Genomic DNA, 17840 nt, shown 5'->3' with positions numbered 1-17840 from the left:
TAATTAAAAAATTGTTTTAATGTTTATTTATTTTTGAGAGAGAGACGGCATGATCAGGGGAGGGACAGAGAAAGAGGGAGACACAGAATTCGAAGCAGGCTCCAGGTTCTGAGCTGTTAGCATAGAGCCTGACATGGGGTTTGAACTCTCCGACCGTGAGATCATGACCTGAGCCAAAGTCAGATGCTTAACTGACTGTGCCACCAGGTGCCCCTTAATTTTTTTTTTAATTTTATTTTTATTTTTGAGAGAGAGAGAGAGAGAGAGGGAGAGAGAACACGGGCAGGGGAATGACATAGAGAGAGACACCGAATCTGAAGCAGGGTTCAGGCTCCAAGCTGTCAGCACAGAGCCCAACACAGGGCTCAAACCAGGAACAGTGAGATCATAACCTGAGCCACAGTCTGATACTTCACTGAGCCACCCAGGCGCCCCAGTGTCCTTTCTTTTAATGACGTTGACTCAAGAAGTTCAAAGAAAACATTTGATCTCCTCTTACTGTTTTTGTTTAAATTATGTTTCCTGACACAAGGGTAGGGTGATGGCTAAGAACCTGTGGACATTTATACCCCAGACTATGGAATGAGCTACATATTCCCATTCCTCTCAGAGGGCAGGGGAAATGCCATGTAGTTACTTACCACATCCAGACACTCTTCTCACTGTGTTGGCATGATACAAGTGTCCCAGGCTGCTTTAAGGGGACATTACGGACTCACTGGTGGGTTAGTGCTTTTCCCAGGTTAGAATCTAGAATTTAAAGCATGCTCCTTGTATTAGTTCACTCAGGATGCCATAAATAGTGCCTTCTTTTTTAAAAAAATTTAATGTTTATTTTTGAGAGAGAGAAAGAGATATTGAGAGAGTGAGTGAGAGAGAGAGAGAGAGAGAGAGAGAGCGCATAATCAGGGGAGGGGCAGAAAGAGAATGAGACACAGAATCCGAAGCAGGCTCCAGGCTCTGAGCTGTCAGCACAGAGCCCAGCTCTGGGCCTAACTCATGAACCTTGAGATCATGACCTGACCTGAAGTTGGACCCTTAACCGACTGAGCCACCCAGGGGCCCCCATAATGGTGGCTTCTTAAACAACAGACATGGGGGCAGGGCTGGTTTCTGGTGAGGTCTCTCCCTGGCATGCACATGGCTGTTTTTCAGCTGTGTCCTCACATGACCTCTTCTCTGCATGTTTTAGAGAGAGAGAAAACTCTGGTGTCTCTTCCTCTTAAAAGGTCCACCAGTCCTACCAAATTAGGTCCCCACCTTTATGACCTAATTTAACCTTAATTACTTCCCTAAAGGCCTTATTTCCAGATACAGTCATATTGAGGGTTAGTGTTTCAACATAGGAATTTAGGGGGGACATAATTCAGTTCCTAACACTTCTTATATGCCAGATAGTATGTTAAGGATGAGGGGTAAAGATACATGTATATATCAAGCACAAACTCTGCTCAAGGAAGACACATATTTACAATATAGTGCAATAATTACCAGACTATGCAAGGTGACAGATTCTTTCCTCTATTCTTGTGTTCACAGAGCAGGGCCATTCAGCAAATACAGCATTCTGGCTGAGCTAAGCCCTGGGCATTTGGGGGATGTAGGAGGTCAAGGTGATATCAAGAAGTATACTGCCCTATGGGGTACTGTAGCAAGGAGCTTAGACTTGATTATGTAGTAGGAATTGGGCACTTGTTAAAGGGTTTAAATTTGAACAGATTTGTATTGGGAAAGTTCACTGGGAAGCAGTTTGGAGGGAAAAAGTGTGTGTAATTGGAGGCTGGGGACAGTTGGGAGAGAGACCACTGCCAGGGTATGGTTACACACCCCAAAGGCAGTTGTGGCAGGGCGGGTAGGATGGGGAGGATCCCTGTAGGATTCCTAGGACTTGGGGTTGGCTCCCTTGTGAGGAGTGAATAGAGAATCTAGTCTGGATCCCCAGTTCTGGTTTGGTGACTGGTGGACCCATTGTTAATTACAGAAACAACACAATCCAAGGACAGGGAGAAAAGAAAGACTCAGAGGAAACACTATGGATAAAGTTCACACAGCCTCTTACTCTCTAAATCCTGTGGTAGGTGATTCCACCCCTCAGTGGGCTTCAGGGACCTAAGGATGGCCAGGCCCTTAAAGGGCTGGCTTTAGAGCATCTTTGGAGTAATTGCTTACTGAAATCCATAATTGATATGACTGTTCTGTATGATCATGACCCACGCTCTTTAGTCTGAAAAACTTCCCAATAAATAAAACCTTATGCGTCTGTTGCCAAGAAAATTAAAAAGCTTTTGATTTAAAATCCATCAACCTGTCCTTGTTTGCTACTCTCAATTTCTTAGTTTTGTACCTGTTGTGATTCAGGCACATGGTAATCTGAGAGTCTTAGGGTTGGGCAGAGAAGCAATTTGCTGTAAAAAACGAAAATCAGAGAAGGAAAAAAAAAAGCTGAAACAAACCTTTCCTCCTTGTGCACAAATCAGATCTCCAATTACTCTTTGATGGGTGGGGACAGGGAAGGAATCTAGGTAAATTTCCAGGTCACCGGGTTTCAAGTCCTGGTTTGACAGTAAATTTATACAATTAAGCCTGCTTCCTCCCTGATTTCTTCTGTGACATATTTGTAGGATTTCAATAGGGACAGTCTCGCTAAACCTCACAAGCGTGGAGTGAAGACAGAGGCCAGACACCCACGAGCCGAGAGCCGAGTAGTTCAGGGGAGAGACCGAGACAGAGAGAGGTGGGGGAGAGAGAGATCTTTAATTGTGGGCTCCGGGAACGTGCTCCCGCCACCTTCGATTTCCCATTTCTCTCTCTCATCTGGTGACACTTAGTTTTTTTTCTCCCAACATTCCTTCTCCTCTTTCCAAGTTTCTGAAGCCAATCAAACTAGAACAACAGAAGGAAAACCTCCCGGAACCGAATCCCCAGACTTTCTCCGAGCTCCCCGCCTGGCGTGGCGCACTCCCCTCGGGCCGCGGCGGTCCCAAGCGCGGAGCCCGCAGCCAGCGCGGCGGGGCGGGGTCTGGGCGGGGCTTCCGCAGTCGCGCCCCGCCCCCGCCCCGCCCCGCCGCTTAATTCGGAGCCGCGGGGCCGCGGGGTGTGAAAGAGCCGCCCAGCGCTGGACTGGCCGCCGCTGCCGCCGTCGTCAGAGCCGCCGCCCGCGCCGCCTCGGGGCCGCTCTGAGCTGCCGGGTCGCTGGGCGCCGCCGCGGCCGCCCGGAGCGAGCGCCGGGGAGGGAGCCGCGCGCCTTTGTGAGCGCGCCGAGGTAGGTTCGCCTCCCGCACTTACTTTGCACACAAAGACTGGGAGCTCGGGGGAGGCGGGTGCGCTCCGGGGAGACTGCGCGGCCGCCCGCCCTTCCCCGACCCCCGGCCCGGGGGACCCCAGGGCGGAAAGGGCCGCCGGCTTTCCCTCCCCGCGGCCGGCCGTGAGAGCGGCGCGCGCTGTGGGGCGGGGGTCCGTGCGTGCGCGAGAGGACGACGCGCAGGGCGGTGGGCGTGCGGGGAGCCCCGGTCGCCCCGCGCCGTGCTCGGTGAGGGCCTGGGGTGCAGGGCTGGGGCGTGGCAGGGCCCGGTGCCGTGCCCCCCCGCCCGAGGGGTGCTGGGGGAGGCGGGGGGCGCCGCGAGGAAGGGGAGCCCAGGCGGCCGCTCGGCTCGGCTTATTGTTGCCTCCTCGGCCCTGAAAATGGAGAGACCCTGTCTGGAGCGGGATGCGCTGCCCACCGGGTGCGCCGCGCGCGGCCAGATGCCGAGCCCTCGGCGCCCGGTTGCCCCTCGCTGCGCGGGCGCGCTCGGGGTGGCCGGAGCGGGCTCCGGGGCCCGAGCGAGCCTGTGCCTGGGCAGACAAAGGAGGGGCCGAGGGGGGTGGGGGTTGCCCCGTTGCTTTAAAGGTGACTGTCGCACTGTTTCCAAACAGTCTGCAAGTAACTTTTCCATTTTTGACTCCTTTCCGTTGCTACTCATCCAGAAACCCGGTATGTATCTTGGGCGGCGTCTGCACCCATGAAGTCCTAGAAATTTGGTTCCCATAGTATCTCGCTAAGCATCTTCGGGTGCCTCGGGGATCGCATGGATATGTGTGGCCAAGTTTTGACACGCTCTGTAGGGGATGGTAAGAGCCACTTCTGAAATATGAAGAGGAATCCTGTTGAGGGTATAAATTGCAGATCTTACTCTGAGCGGCAAGATACCATACCCTTCCTTCCTCAGAAAGACTTAAGTCAGTGACGGTAGAGCAAAGTTCTGTGATTTGAGTATGATATTAAAGGGAAATACAGAAAAACGGGATGCTTGTTAGACTTTACATTCTTTAACCTGAGGATTTCTCACCAACGGGGGTGTTCGTTTTCTCCCCTGGCCACGTTGCCCTGGCCATGACTTTGGAGATCTTAGTTATCCAAGTTGCTTTAAGTTGAAATAGTATCTGGGATGGCTGTCTGGAGATTTCTTAGTAGTTTCAAGTTGAAAACTTTCAAGTATAGAATTATGTACGTTTATTATAAAATTGAAAAAAAAAACCCAACAGAAAAGAAGGTCACTTATGTCTACTGTCCAAACACACCGTGAGGATGAAGGCATTTTAGCTTGATTTATGGCTTGGCAGCCATGGTGTGTGTGTGTGTGTGTGTGTGTGTGTGTGTGTGTGTGTGTGAGAGAGAGAGAGAGAGAGAGAGAGAGAGAGAGAGAATAAATGAGTTACTGATTCTTAATCTTTACCAGTCACATCAGATTGAAATATATCCATAGTCTACAATAGTGGTTAGCCACTTTCACACAGAATTAATACCAACAAGTTGTCTGAAATATATTTTCTTATAGCCTTACAAGAAACCACCTGTACAGAAGGGGGGAGGGAAGAAATAGGAAAAACAAGGTAGTTTCCACTTAATTTGGAAGAATGAACTGACAAAAGTTTTAGGGACTGTGTTACTCAGGTTTCAGGACTAGTTTTGGATTGACTATTTTAAAAAAAGGTATTTCAGCTTTTAAAATATTTAAAAAGTAAAATTCTCCGATTTCATAAGAAATGTTGATGGAAGGACACCTTTTTTGTAGAACAAGGAATGATAGAGGTTTTATAGCCAGGTATAGGCTTACTTCAGAAAGACTTTGCCTTGAGAAAGTAAAAAAAAGGATTTCCCTGTGAGTAGTGAGTGGTTTTGAGTGCATGTGTTCTGTAAAAAAAAGCCAAAAAACAACACATTGTTCAACCACAGATTTGGCACTGAATGCTTTTGTTATTACGTACTTCTCTTTACCACTTGTAAAGTTTTCGGACATTTCATTTCTACAATTTCCACTTGGAAAGTTTCTGGACATCTTCATTACTCCATGCAAAGTAAAAAGAGGTCTTGGAGACAACTGTTTAGAAGTAGATGGATCGTGAGGATGATGCAGTCCTTTTCGAAGTTAGAAGAACTTACGAGAAGGAAGTTGTGGCTATGAACTATCAGGTGCATTCTTTGTTCCTGTTCTAACTTGGGGCTCCTTTATCTGCACACATGCTTTAGAGGGAGCTTTTGCAGCTCAGTAGTGACCTGTAAGTCAGGGTGTGAAGTTTATCGGGAGAAGTACATTGTCTGCTGTAATGATCAGCGTTCCTTCAGAAATAACGGGGCCTTTCCACGTACAGAAGTCAAAAGAAACTCAAATAGGACATTTCAGAATTCTAGATATTATTTTTCAACCCTCCTGTGGCCTTAGACTACATAAGCACTGTAAACGCAACGTAAACCCAGCAGGACTAGAGGTCAGAGTTGAGTAGCTTTGTTCTTTTTCAATAACGTTTCTGGGGGTGGGGCGGGAGGGGCGTAAAATTTGGGAGTGGTCCAGTGTTAAGGGCTTGCTATGGCTGTTTGTGACGGCCAGCCTCTTGCCCCTGTGGACTGCAGAAACCATTCTTGGGGATGTTTAAAAGTAGACTTGGTTTATGTTTTAGGGAAGTGCTATGGGAAATCCTGTTCCTGAACTGTGGTAGGATGGGTGCTCTTATTCATTCATTTCTTTGATTTCTTAATTGTTTAAAATGTCCCAAGGGAAAAGAATTTATGGAAAAGATTGATACTGGTTTTCTGTGGGAGTGGTTTCAGGGTAGAAGACTTTTCTCTGAAAAGAACGTCTACAGTAGAGTCCTGTTGTGGCTTAGTGTTCTTGTTAACGTCCGGTCTGCACCTTCCTCCTTCCAGGATTCTCTGTGCAGAATGTTGTTAAAAATGGATCAGGAAATTTGGTTCAGTAAGATCTAGATTTCAGGCATTTGTGGAAGTCCCCAGATATGTTGGGGGGTGGCCACCCCTCTTGAAGTCTAGAGAAAGTAGTTGTGGACACTGGCCTATTTCGCATCTCACTTTGGGCATCTGTGTTGAGAAACCTTCGGTGCCAATGAGAAGTCTGTGTGAACCACAGCCCAAGGCCACGTGGTTCTCAAATGACCCGATGAAGCTTCATTTTCTTGTATAATTTCCTTGTCTTATCTTGGCCTATTTTTGCTTTTCCTTTGTGAAAGCAAATCATTTTTCTCCCCTTTTCCTTTCTGGTGCAGAAAGTGCCGGGTCTTATCCATCTGAACTTTTCCTTATGCTCAATAACTTAGGACACTCGGCTGAAAAGGAGTTGAAGCTTTCTGATTTCATTTCCCATTAGTAAAAGAAATAATTTGGCAAGCTGGTGTAGGTTGCCATTTAGCCTTGGCAAATCTGCGAGGGGCTGTTTCTAAGGCTGGTGGGGGAAGCTTTGCTTTTCATTCACTCCTTCGTGTAACAGACCTTTACTTAGAGCCTCTTCTGTGCCAGCTCTGGCCTCGCACTGGGTGTATTGTAGTCGACAGCGGATGCGGTCCCTGTCCTCATGGCGCGACGGGTGAGGACGCTGTTTAAAGAATTGCACAACATTACACAGACATGGTTTAATGACAGTCATGTTAAGAGCTGTGAGGGGAAAGTAGCTCTTGGTGAGTTAAGGTGTCTCCGAAAGAAAGACTAAATCCTGGCCAAGGTTGAGGGGTTGTGTTGCTAACTCAAGGTGAAGGCTGGGGAGAGGCATGGGAGGGAAGTGAGGGTGCTTTGCTGAGGGCTGAGCAGTTTAAGAGCAGGGTGGTAGGGGTGGGGGCTGAACCCAGGAGGAGGACCTTTCATTGTTGTCTGGAGTGTGGCTGAGGGGTCGGGGCACTTTGTGGCCCTGATCCAGGAGAAACGGGGAAAGGATGGTGTTGTCCCCATGTTCTTGTTGGAGGTGAACCTCAAGAAACCAGTTTGGGGACATGGGGTCCTGACCTGAGGGATTCCCAGGAGCTGAGGGCTAGTGTCATGCGGGGAGGGGGGAGGGGCACTGACTATGACTGTGGTGACCAGAAGTTCTGTTCCAGATGAGAAGATAAGATGGGGTTTGTGGGGAGCTTGTGGGAAGACTTAAGAATGTTTTCCAAACTCTGGTGAGCTCTAGGAGGGAAAACGGAGGGGAGAGGTTCAGAGAAAGGAATGTTGCTTTAAAACTAGGTGAACGCATGGGGCGCCTGGCTGGCTCAGTCGGTTAAGAGTTGGACTCTTGATCTCCCCTCGGCTTGGGTCATGATCTCACGGTTCATGGGTTCAAGCCCTGTCCGTGCTGACAGTGTGGAGCCTGGAGAGAGAGGCTCTCTCTGCCCCTCCCCCACCCGTGTGCGCATGTGTACTCTCTCAAAATAAATTTAAAAATATTAAAAATAAAATAAAACTAGGTGAACACCTTAGCTGTTCTAAAGATTTCATTTAGGGGGAAGCAGTGGGCGCAGAGCACTTGGAAAGCAGTAGCCATCGCCTGTGCTCTGTGGTGATGTGTAGGTGGGGAAGAGGAGGGAGGCGTGGTTTGGTGACAGCCATGTAGCAAAGTCTTGGGCTTCTGCAGTGTGAAGGAAACCCTCTTGTAGAGTCCGTGAAACAGCAGGGGCCTCTGGGCTGCCCACAGTGCTTTTCCTGCTTGTGCTACTGAATCATAAACTCCGTCGTTAGAACCAGAGGTCTTAAATAGGGGGGATGCCCAGCCTAGGCAACTTTCTGGGTTGAAGACGTGTTGTGATGTCTCCTCAGAAAACAAGAATGAGAAAATGCGGGTTAGAGACCAGCTGTCTGCTTCCTGGCTGGCTGTAGGTACATGTGATTTGGAGGGTTCTCGATGATCTTTGCTGTTGTCAGTGCCAGCTTGTGTTGCCAGCTCGTGTTGCACCGAAGTTTCTGCGGGGACCACCCTACTCACTCCCGGCCCTGGGCTGGAGGGTGGGACTGGGGAGCGGGGTGCATTTCTTAATGTGGGGTAGGGGAGAGGTTTGGAGCTTTAAAGCCAGACATATCCGAGTTAGAATCCAGGCCCCAGCTTTGCGACCTACAGCAAGTTACAGAACCCTTAGGAGCTCTGGTATTCTCAATGTGTGACGTGAACTTAGTAAGACGTACCTCCCGGCACGGCAGGGGCAAATGCAAGGTCATGAAACCCCAGAGGGTCATGGTTCCCGAGACGTGACTGGAGGCTGTTGTGCCATTGCCTGCAGTCTTATAATTCTGATTTTTAGTAACTCCGTGGCCATGGTGCCAAGATGCGGGACCCCCCCCTTCTGCTCCCCCCCCCCCCACAGTGGTGCCAAGATGAGGGACCCGTAGGGAAGGGGGAGGGACTTCCTTCTCCCTTTTCTCCTCACCTGTCCTCACCTGGCTCCTGGTAAAGATAACCTGGCTCTGATATTAGAAATGACACGTTCTATTCTATTTTTGGACACAAGGTTTGTCATAATGAAGTGTATAGGAGAGAGGGCTGTGACTCTGGTATAAACCTTTCTGAGTCATTATTAACATAACAAACGGAGAGCACACTCCATAAGAGTTAAGGTTAAAACTTAACATTTTATCCAGGCACCTGGGCCTGCTGTATGCTGATGAGTCTATGAAACTGTACAGTGAGTCGTGTTGTAAAACTCCTGCAGTGTAAATAATCAGAAGTTGTTTATGAATGTCTAATGTGGATGAATTAAAATTCCCATGTCCTGGAGGAAGTTAAGAATGTCATGGTGGATATGTCTATGTAGAAAGACGTTCTTTATAATATTCTTTTCCCTTATAACTTAATTTCATTTAAAACAGCTAATGCTGTGGTCAGATTTCTTATTTTTCTTCCTTGTTTTTTAATGGACTTCCTTTTTTTAATAGTGTAGTGTGTTGGAGAGAGAGAAACCTAGATTTTTAAAATGTTCAGAATCCTAGGGGTGCCTGGATGGCTCTGGTTAAGCGGCCGGAGTCTTGATTTCGGCTCAGGTCATGATCTCATGGGTTCATGAGCTCCAGCCCCACATTGGACTCCACGCTGACAGTGCAGAGCCTGCTTGGGATTCTCCCTCCCTCCCTCCCTCTCTGTCCCTCCTCCCCTGTTCCCTCTCTTTATCTCTCTCAAAGTAAATACATTTTTAAAAATTAAAAAAAAAATTCAGAATCCTAAGCGCAAGCTCCCCACTAATTAGTAGTTTCTGAGCAGGTCATTTATTTGCTTTTCATCTGTAAAATGGAGGCAGTCACACTTGACTACCTCTTAGAGCTGTCTTGTGGGTGAGGTCAAGTTTGCATGCTCTATAGCTGGTGGGTTCTTCAACTCAGGGAGTTGGTCCCTGCACTGGGCGTGAAGCCTACTTAAAAAAAAAAAGATGGAACCATCAAGACTCACTAATGGATTGGAGCTAATATTCAAGAGGGAAAGGAATCTTCAATAACATCCACACTTTTAGCCTCAGCAACTGTACAAAGGGTGACTCCATTTATTGATATGCAAAACCCTGGGGGTGGGGGCAGAGGGGAAGGGAGGATGATGCAATGCTCACAGCAGCCTCTGAGAGTAATCCTTTTAGGTTCCCATTTCACAGATGTGGAAACTGAGGCTTAGAGAAGTGAAAAGTTTGCCCCGGAAGGAAGCTGGGTCAAGATTGGGATCCAAGTCTGATCCTGCCAGGCTTGCATTCTGAACTGTTTTTGCTATGTTCTGTAAAATACCTGAATTTGCTGTTATCACGGAGTGGTATGAAATGCCTGTGCAAACTTTTTGGAAACACACCTCTTTTATTTTATGGTAGTGTAGCTTTATTGAGATACAATTTACATTCACACAATTCACCCATTGTCAGTGTGCAGTTTTATAGTGTGTAGTTTATGTGCTTGAACAACTATCACCCCAGACCCGTTTTAGATTCTGTAGTCCAAGGGCAGCTGGGTGGCTCAGTCATTTAGGCGTCCAACTTCGGCTCTGGTCGTGATCTCGCAGCCCATGAGTTCAAGAGCCTGGAGCCTGCTTCAGATTCTGTGTCCTCTTCTCTCTCTCTGCCCCTCCCCTGCTCATGCTCTGTCTGTCTGTCTGTCTCTCTCTCTCAAAAATAAATAAGCATTAAAAAAAATTTTTTTTTTAAAATGGATTCTGCAGTCCATTCCTGTTCCCATCCCCAGTCTTCGGCAGCCGCTTATCTTTCTTCTGTCTCTAAAATTTCGCTTTTGTAGAAATTTCATCCACACATAAGAAATCACACAATATGCGGCCCGTTGTGTCCTGCTTTGTATATTTTAACAGAATGTGTTTGCAGCTCACCCACTGTTGCACAACGCATCTGCTTTTGAGGAGTGTTTTTTGCCTTTGTCAGAAAGAGGTGCTTTTTGCTGATGAGAATGATTTCCACAGAGATGGGCCTTGAGAAGATGATGAAAATCGTTAATAGCTGGCATTTACTGAGCATTTACTGTTACGCTGGGCGTGGTGGTGCTCATGGTCTTCTGTGATCTTCTAAGTGATTCTGTGAGGCAGGTAGCATTATTCGTGTTTCACAAATGAGACACTAAAGCACAGAGAGATTTAAAAGCTTGCCCAAGGTTACGATGATCAAACTCGGGACTTCTGTCTGCAGAACCGTGTCTGTTTTCCCTGGACTCTGTTGTAACATTTTTGACTTTCTAGGCTCAGAAGGGGTTTGGGATCCCAGTGGGGGTAGTGCACTTGCCAGGTAAATCCAAAACTATAGCTTTAAGGAGAATATCTGCTCTGCATTTTTATTTTGGCATTGCCATATGGAAACTATAGCATCTAAAAGTGATTCATTTGTGAAGTTGCTTTCTTCTAGGCATAACGTAAGGATGGCACCAAATTAAAAACACATAATTATGTCATTAGAGCTTGTGTATTTGAGTATTTTAAATATTATGTTTACCAGAAATGCCATTTTTGTACAAACTGTCCCCAGGCTACTGCTTTATTAATGGATGTAATTTAATTAGGCATCATGCATTTTTCAAGATGTTTATATAATTATATTATACATTAATACATTTTCCCCTCTTTGTAACAAAATCTGTATTTAAACAGTATTTTTCCCTGTTCACATATAACTAGTATTGGAGGATTTCATATTCCCTATTGAAGAATTCTTTGTGTATCCCTAATATTCTGAAAATTTTCAAACTGTTTTAAACACCTCCTATGTGTTTTTCTGTTTGTCTTTTTTTTTTTTTTTCCCCCCTAGATTGTCAAGGAGCTTGGTAGGAGCTGGTTATATAATTTTAGCCATCATGAGTGATAACCTCTTTGGCATAAGGACTAACTTTACACCGGGATTCTGCCCTTCGTTTCTGGGGAGACACTTTTTACTGGCCCCGTAGCTTCCTCACTTTCTAAAATGGGATCACGGCATCGTTAAACTAACTGCGGGAAAGTGTAGTACCTTTCATTTTTTAGGGATTTTTAATTATGGTCCCTGTTTACTAAGTTCAAAATAGCAAACGTAAAAGCTGCTCTTTATTTTAGAACACATGGTTTTAAAGAGTGAAACAATGATACTACATTTGGATCTGAAAAGATTTCCCTCTGATCTTTAGAAGTCTCCATAGGGTTAGAACCACAGGGGCATCTGCCGTGTTTTAAAAGAAGATTAAGTGGTGAAATGGCAGGTGTTTGGAACTGGCGAAAGGGGACGGCCAGTGTTCTGCACCCATTGGGAGGGGTTCCGCGGAGCCGCAGGTGAAAAGCCCTGTGCCTTGAGCTGGAAGCTTTGGGAAAGTGGGGTTTGGGGACAGAGTTAGAGACTCACAGGTGGCAGTAAAGAAGCCGCATCTTCAGTTGCCATCACCGTTGGCTCGAGCTCACTGTTTGGCTGGCCGGACAGCCCGCGTCAGCTGTGGAGGCCACCAGCGTGCGGGGCTTGGGAGTTGTAAACAGGCCCTGACCTGTTTGTTCTTCCATTCCAGGCTTGCTTCTGACTGGCCCTACTAGTCTCGAGGAGAGGGGATGTTATATCGGAAAGGCCAATCAAATAAAATTAAAATTTCAGGGAGTAAAAATTGATGGAGCTGTGTGCCCTTTACATTATGTAAGTTATACCTCCAATAGATTTATTTATTTATTTATTTATTTATTTATTTATTTATTTATTTATTTATTTATAGAGTATTTATTTTGAGAGAGCGTGAGCAAGTGGGGGAGGGGCAGAGAGCGAGGGAGGGGGAGAGAGATTCCCAAGCAGACTCTGTGCTGTGAGTGTGGAGACTAACTTGGGGCTTGATCTCACGAACCTGTGAGATCGTGACCTGAGCAGAAACCAAGAATTGGACTGAGCCACCCAGGTGCCTTTCCATCAGATATATTGAAACAAAGAAAGGCGAGAAGCCAAAAGAAACTCGACAGAACTCTCCAGGGAGTCAAGGCGGTAGGTAGAGGACCGCTCAAGACTGCAACAGGGAGTTTGCCACTTGGGTGTTGGTCCTATGTTTTCTCCCAGTACACAGGTAACTTGCTTCGAATGCTGATTTTCCTGCTCAGAGCAGTGACTTTATGCTTTTTACATGAATGGGTTTCAGATGAAGCTGGGGGCTGTTGGAAACCTATTGGCAAAAATTGTTAACTAGAGGAACCTGTAAACTTCTTTGGGTAACCCCAGGAACTGCCTCTTGTTCTATCAGCTGTGAATCTTGTGAGTCTTCCTACCTGAGAGTTTCCTCTTCCTGTACAGGACTTGATGGGGCCCAGCCATCCGTACCCTACTTTCTGCCGATGTGCCGTTTCATCGCGGGGCGCCTGAACATGCAGTTCCAGAAGCATCAGACGGCAAAGGGTGGTGGAAGCCCAGGGACCTGTAGAATTCCCAACTCCCTAGGGTAGCTGTCTACCTGTTAACTTAAAAATGTCTTCTACAGTAGGTTTCTTCAAACTGGGTTCAGAACAGAGCCCACACTTGCATTTGATTGTGAGCATCCTGAAGCTTTTTAACTCTGGAGAGCTCTTCTGCCCCACCCTTCTCTCCCTAAGCTACTGATTTGTTGAAGAATCAGGTCAGTTGTCTTGGAGAGTGGCCCACATTCTGGACTTGGAACATTAAACCTGTTCCACTCGTCTCTGTAGGTCTGTACACCGGAAGTTAGCCCTCGAGCTGGATTAGATTCATGTCCAGTTATTTGGGTAGGATCAGTTTGTTGGTGGGGTTGTGTATTTCACGTTGCACCATCTCAGGAAAACGGGTGTCTCCCTTTCGGTGATACCGTGGCGGGTCACTGCGTTCACGGGGTGACTACTTGATCCTTCCACTGTGAATTTCCACTTCATCCTTTCCCCTAATGTCTGTTAGTCCCTGTTGAGGACTCTTACCCAAATCACGTATTTCATGAGAGTTTGTTGATTCTTCTCTCTTCATGAACATGGTTAGTGAGAGGGATATGGAATTTACACTGGCCAGGGATCAGGGAAAGCCAGCCATGTTGATGCAGCTTTGGGACGTCTAGAGGATTAATAGAGAAGCAAAATTGGTCTGGCTTCATCCAGGTATTGTGCGTGAATACTTCTTATCATTAGAGCGAATTGCCTTTTGCACAATCTTTTATGAATGCTACTGCGTCAGGTTAATTTTATTGTAAGTTTTGCTTAGTTAGCAGCAGCATTAAATCCTGTCCTGTTGCTTACATAACTTGGGTGCCTGGCCGCCGCCTCAATTAGGAGCTTAAAATGTGGGTTTGTGATCGAATTCCATGTGATGGTGCACACCATGGCACATTATCCTTCTGAATAGTCACTTTAAATCTCCTGACGTGTAAGGACATTTAAGCCCCATCTTTCCTTAGAAAAGGTAACTCATTGATGAGTTTAAAACAGCGGGAGGAGAATGATAAATCTGAATTAGTTTAGTTTCTCTTCCACCCTGATTTAAGAGAAGTAGATTTAGTGGCAACTTTTTGACTTCATTGTTAGGCTCAGAAGGGAGAGATTCTTGCAGTGTTTCCAACAGGAAGTAATTGAGAGCTCCTTTGAAAGGAGGGTCATTATGGCAAATGAATTTAATTTACATATGCTCCATCGCCCCAGGACACAGCAGACACACTATACCAGCATTCTGATTTGGGGACAGCCTCAACGTTTGAAAGCCACCGGAAGGGCAACACGTGGATTCTTTTGCCACGTATTCCTTTTTTGCCACTGTGTGTTCCCCGGAAACCACTTGTGAGAGGGATCGTCACGAAGCAGGTTCTGGGGTTCCCATAAGGCACAGTCTCACACTGTGCAGTTGTGTTTATGACCACACACTTGGTATCAATCAAGTCATGGCTGTGAACAATAAATCCTAAAAGAAAGGTGTGGGTACCAGAAGCCTAAAAGAGTTTGAAGTTGTTAACCACATCACGTTGTCAGAAAGGGTTTGAGCTTGGAGAAGCCATGGAGATCAAGAGATCATCTAACCCAGACTCCTCCTTTGTTAATGAATAATCTGATACTCAGCCATGAAAACTAGCTTGCCTCAGACCACACAGCTCATTATGGGTGGAGACGGAACTGAGCTCAGTCCAGAATGACAGTCACTAATACTCAGTGTTTCTTGTGCACATGCTAAATGCTTTATGTGTGTCACTCTTTTGATCCTCATCTCATGACTCTATTTTACTGAGGAGGTCACTGGGATCTAGAGACCTTGAGTAACTAATCCAAGATCACATGAAACTCTTATATGCTTGCTCCAGAGAATGTGTACTAGCTACCTGTGGCACCGCCTTTCTTAACCCCTTCTTTCTTTTCTTCCTTCCTTCCTTCCTTCCTTCCTTCCTTCCTTCCTTCCTTCCTGTTTATGATTATTTTTTAAACCATTATTCTTTACTAAAGGGATGCCTTATTCCTTATGGCCCATAAACATTACCATTCTAGAGCCTTCCACATACTCTAAAAATTTACATTAAAAATCTATAAGCTCTAATTTATTGCAAATATGGCCAATGGAAAGTGATGCACTTGCCCTAATAAGTATTTAAGTAATTAATATGTTTATTTAGCAAGTAGTTCTGCTTGGCTTCTTAGCATGGTGAGCTCTTAGGTGATAGATTGTTTAGGACTTAAGAGATACCTACGTAGGTTTGAACGGGTGGCTTTTTTCTTTTGATAAATGCCCTGTGCCAACCCACAGCCTTAAAGACATAATTCCTTTGATCATTACTCACAACAGATTGCCCCTCGTCCTTTAACTGCTTGAAAACATCTCCGAGGCACTGGCTGGTGGTGGGGTCTGGGAAGCAGCAGTTTCTGGGCTGAGAGCCTCGCCCTCTCCTGCTCCTCCTCTTCCATGTTGTGTTTTCTGAGCATTATTAGCCTCTTGCTTCTAATGAATGAAAGATTCACCTTTTTCTCTGTCCACACTGTTCCCGAAGAGCCTGGTGTGGGTGCCACAGGGGTGTTCATTAGACCAGTTGGTCTGTGTTAACTGAGTACACAGGGAGGGGGAATGCGGAGACACTGCTAATGACCGGGGACATGTCCCCTTGGATGTCTCTTGTACTCTGCTCTGTTGGTGACTTTAAACAATTTGCAGTAAAACAAAAACACAGTTGGCTTTGCAGCTGTCCATATATATGCCCAGAATAGGGATTTTTTTGTTTTGTTTGATTTAAATGCTTCTAAATTGCATTCTTCGTGAGCTTCCTGTTTGATTTGTACAGCTGAAATCTGTAATGATTGGATGTACCAAGACTTTTTTTTTTCCTTCTTTCTCTGTTTGTGCCAGAAACAAAACAGCTTACAAATAGTCCGGAACATGTTGCATACATGTGCTTCTTGGTGAGCCCTAGTGCATAGCTGACTAACTTCACATCCTGCCTATTTATAGCCTCTTCAGAATAATTGTAAAACGTTAGATATTCCCTCTACGAACCTCATGTAGATAAACACGACTCTTTAAATGGAGACAAATGAGTTTTTACTCATAGATGTTTCCCTTGATAATCCTCTTTAAATACACACCCACCATCTTCTCGGAAGTGTGTGGCTCTAGTCACCAGCCCCTGCTAAAGTGTTTCCGGTAGTCACAGGATTGACTGGGGGATGAGGCCTCACAGAACATGGAGCTCTCACGGGGCAGCTGAAGCTCACTGGTGCTGAGTAGACTAGCGTCTCACGGCTCCTTAGTGCCTGTGAAGGACTAGAACTCTCTTCCCTTGATCCCCAGTTCAGTATGGCTTCCTTCGCTCTCCCTCGCCTTGCCTCGCCCTACCTACTGCCTGTGCTGGCAGTTGCCACCACAGAAGAATATAAACCAAAATCAAAATGTCCTAGTTACTGGGGGGGGAGGGTGACGATTTTACTGCAGAAAAAGAATAATGTTAGAGGGAAAAAAACCAACTCACAATTCTGTCATCCTAAGAAACTGTCTTTTTTATTGATGTGTTTGTTCTTAGTGCTTGTTCATACTAATATAAAATCTTAGAGATATTAAACTAGTTATTTGTAACCCCAACAAAAGCCGAGGAGTTCGTTTGAATGTATGACAACTATTGTGGACTCTTGCCAGTTCCCATTTTGACTTTGAGTGCAACAACTTCCTAGGAGTGAATGAATTAAAGATTTTTTTCTAAATGAATAAATATGTGAGAATGTATTTTTGTAAGTAAATATATGAGAATGTAGTTCTCTAGGAACAAGTTTATGAGTTCTTTACATGATTGTGGAAAGATGCTGTTCACATTACCTCCCTGCAAGGCTTTGTAAAGTGTTGGTTATCATTGGGGCACCTGGGTGGCTCAGTCTGTTAAGCATCCGACTTTGGCTCAAGTCATGATCTCATAGCTCGTGAGTTTGAGCCCCATGTAGGGCTCTGTGCTGACAACTCAGAGCCTGGAGCCTGTGTTCGATTCTCTGTCTCCCTCTCTCTCTGCCCCTCACCTGTTCGGACTCTGTCTCTCTCAAAAATAGTAAACATTATAAAAAAATTTTAAAAGTGTTGGTTTTCATTTATTCAAACACTTGCATACTAGAAAGAACATGAGGCTTATTTTAGGTAGGCCTGGTGTAGTGTAGTAAGTTCCTTGACCTCTGTGAACTCCAGTTTTCTCATCTCTACAATGTGACTATGAGGCAGGGAATGCAGGTAAAGCCCCTGGCACCATGCCTGCGTATAGATAGGTATTCACAAATGGTAGTGTTCTTCCTTTGTGTGCTCCCCCCAAGCTGGTGTCTGGATATGACCTTATACGTGATTGTTTTCACTCACGCAGTGGAACAAAATATTCAGTCCCATCGGACTCCACTAGAGTTTGCCCAAGGTTTGGGGTGAGTGCCCACTTCACCTGTACCATCATCCTGGGCCTTCTGTACCTGAAATGCTGAGCCAGTTTTATAAGTGCTGGTAGAACAGAGAGATGGCTTAGGAAGTTGGGGGTGAAGGGCCAAGGCTGGACTCTGGGCCCTAACTGGAGAGTGGAAGAGAGAACACTGGACCTGAAGGTATGGATATGGCTGTGTTAGTCAGCTCAGGGGCTACAACAAATACCATAGACTGGGTGGCATAAACAGTGGACATGTATTTCTCACAGTTCTGGAGGTGGGAAGTCC

General features: G+C 46.0%; 1 protein-coding gene across 2 annotated transcripts in view; it reads left to right on the top strand.

The window, feature by feature from the left end:
• FAM107B (family with sequence similarity 107 member B) overlaps positions 1 to 17840 on the top strand; it is a 234179-nt gene that overhangs the window by 151549 nt on the left and 64790 nt on the right. Inside the window, exon 1 of one of the 2 annotated variants that reach the window (XM_043563532.1) lies at positions 3156 to 3262. The exons of the other annotated variant lie outside the window; for it this stretch is intronic. The gene's annotated coding sequence lies outside the window, so the exon portion shown is untranslated. Of the gene's footprint in view, positions 1 to 3155; positions 3263 to 17840 lie in introns of those variants that run through there. 2 annotated transcript variants of the gene reach the window in all.

This window comes from Prionailurus bengalensis, chromosome B4 (genome assembly GCF_016509475.1).
Source record: "Prionailurus bengalensis isolate Pbe53 chromosome B4, Fcat_Pben_1.1_paternal_pri, whole genome shotgun sequence".
Classification (NCBI taxonomy): domain Eukaryota; kingdom Metazoa; phylum Chordata; class Mammalia; order Carnivora; family Felidae; genus Prionailurus; species Prionailurus bengalensis.
The sequence above is the reverse complement of the archived record's forward strand: the minus strand, read 5'-3'. Positions and strand labels throughout refer to the sequence as shown.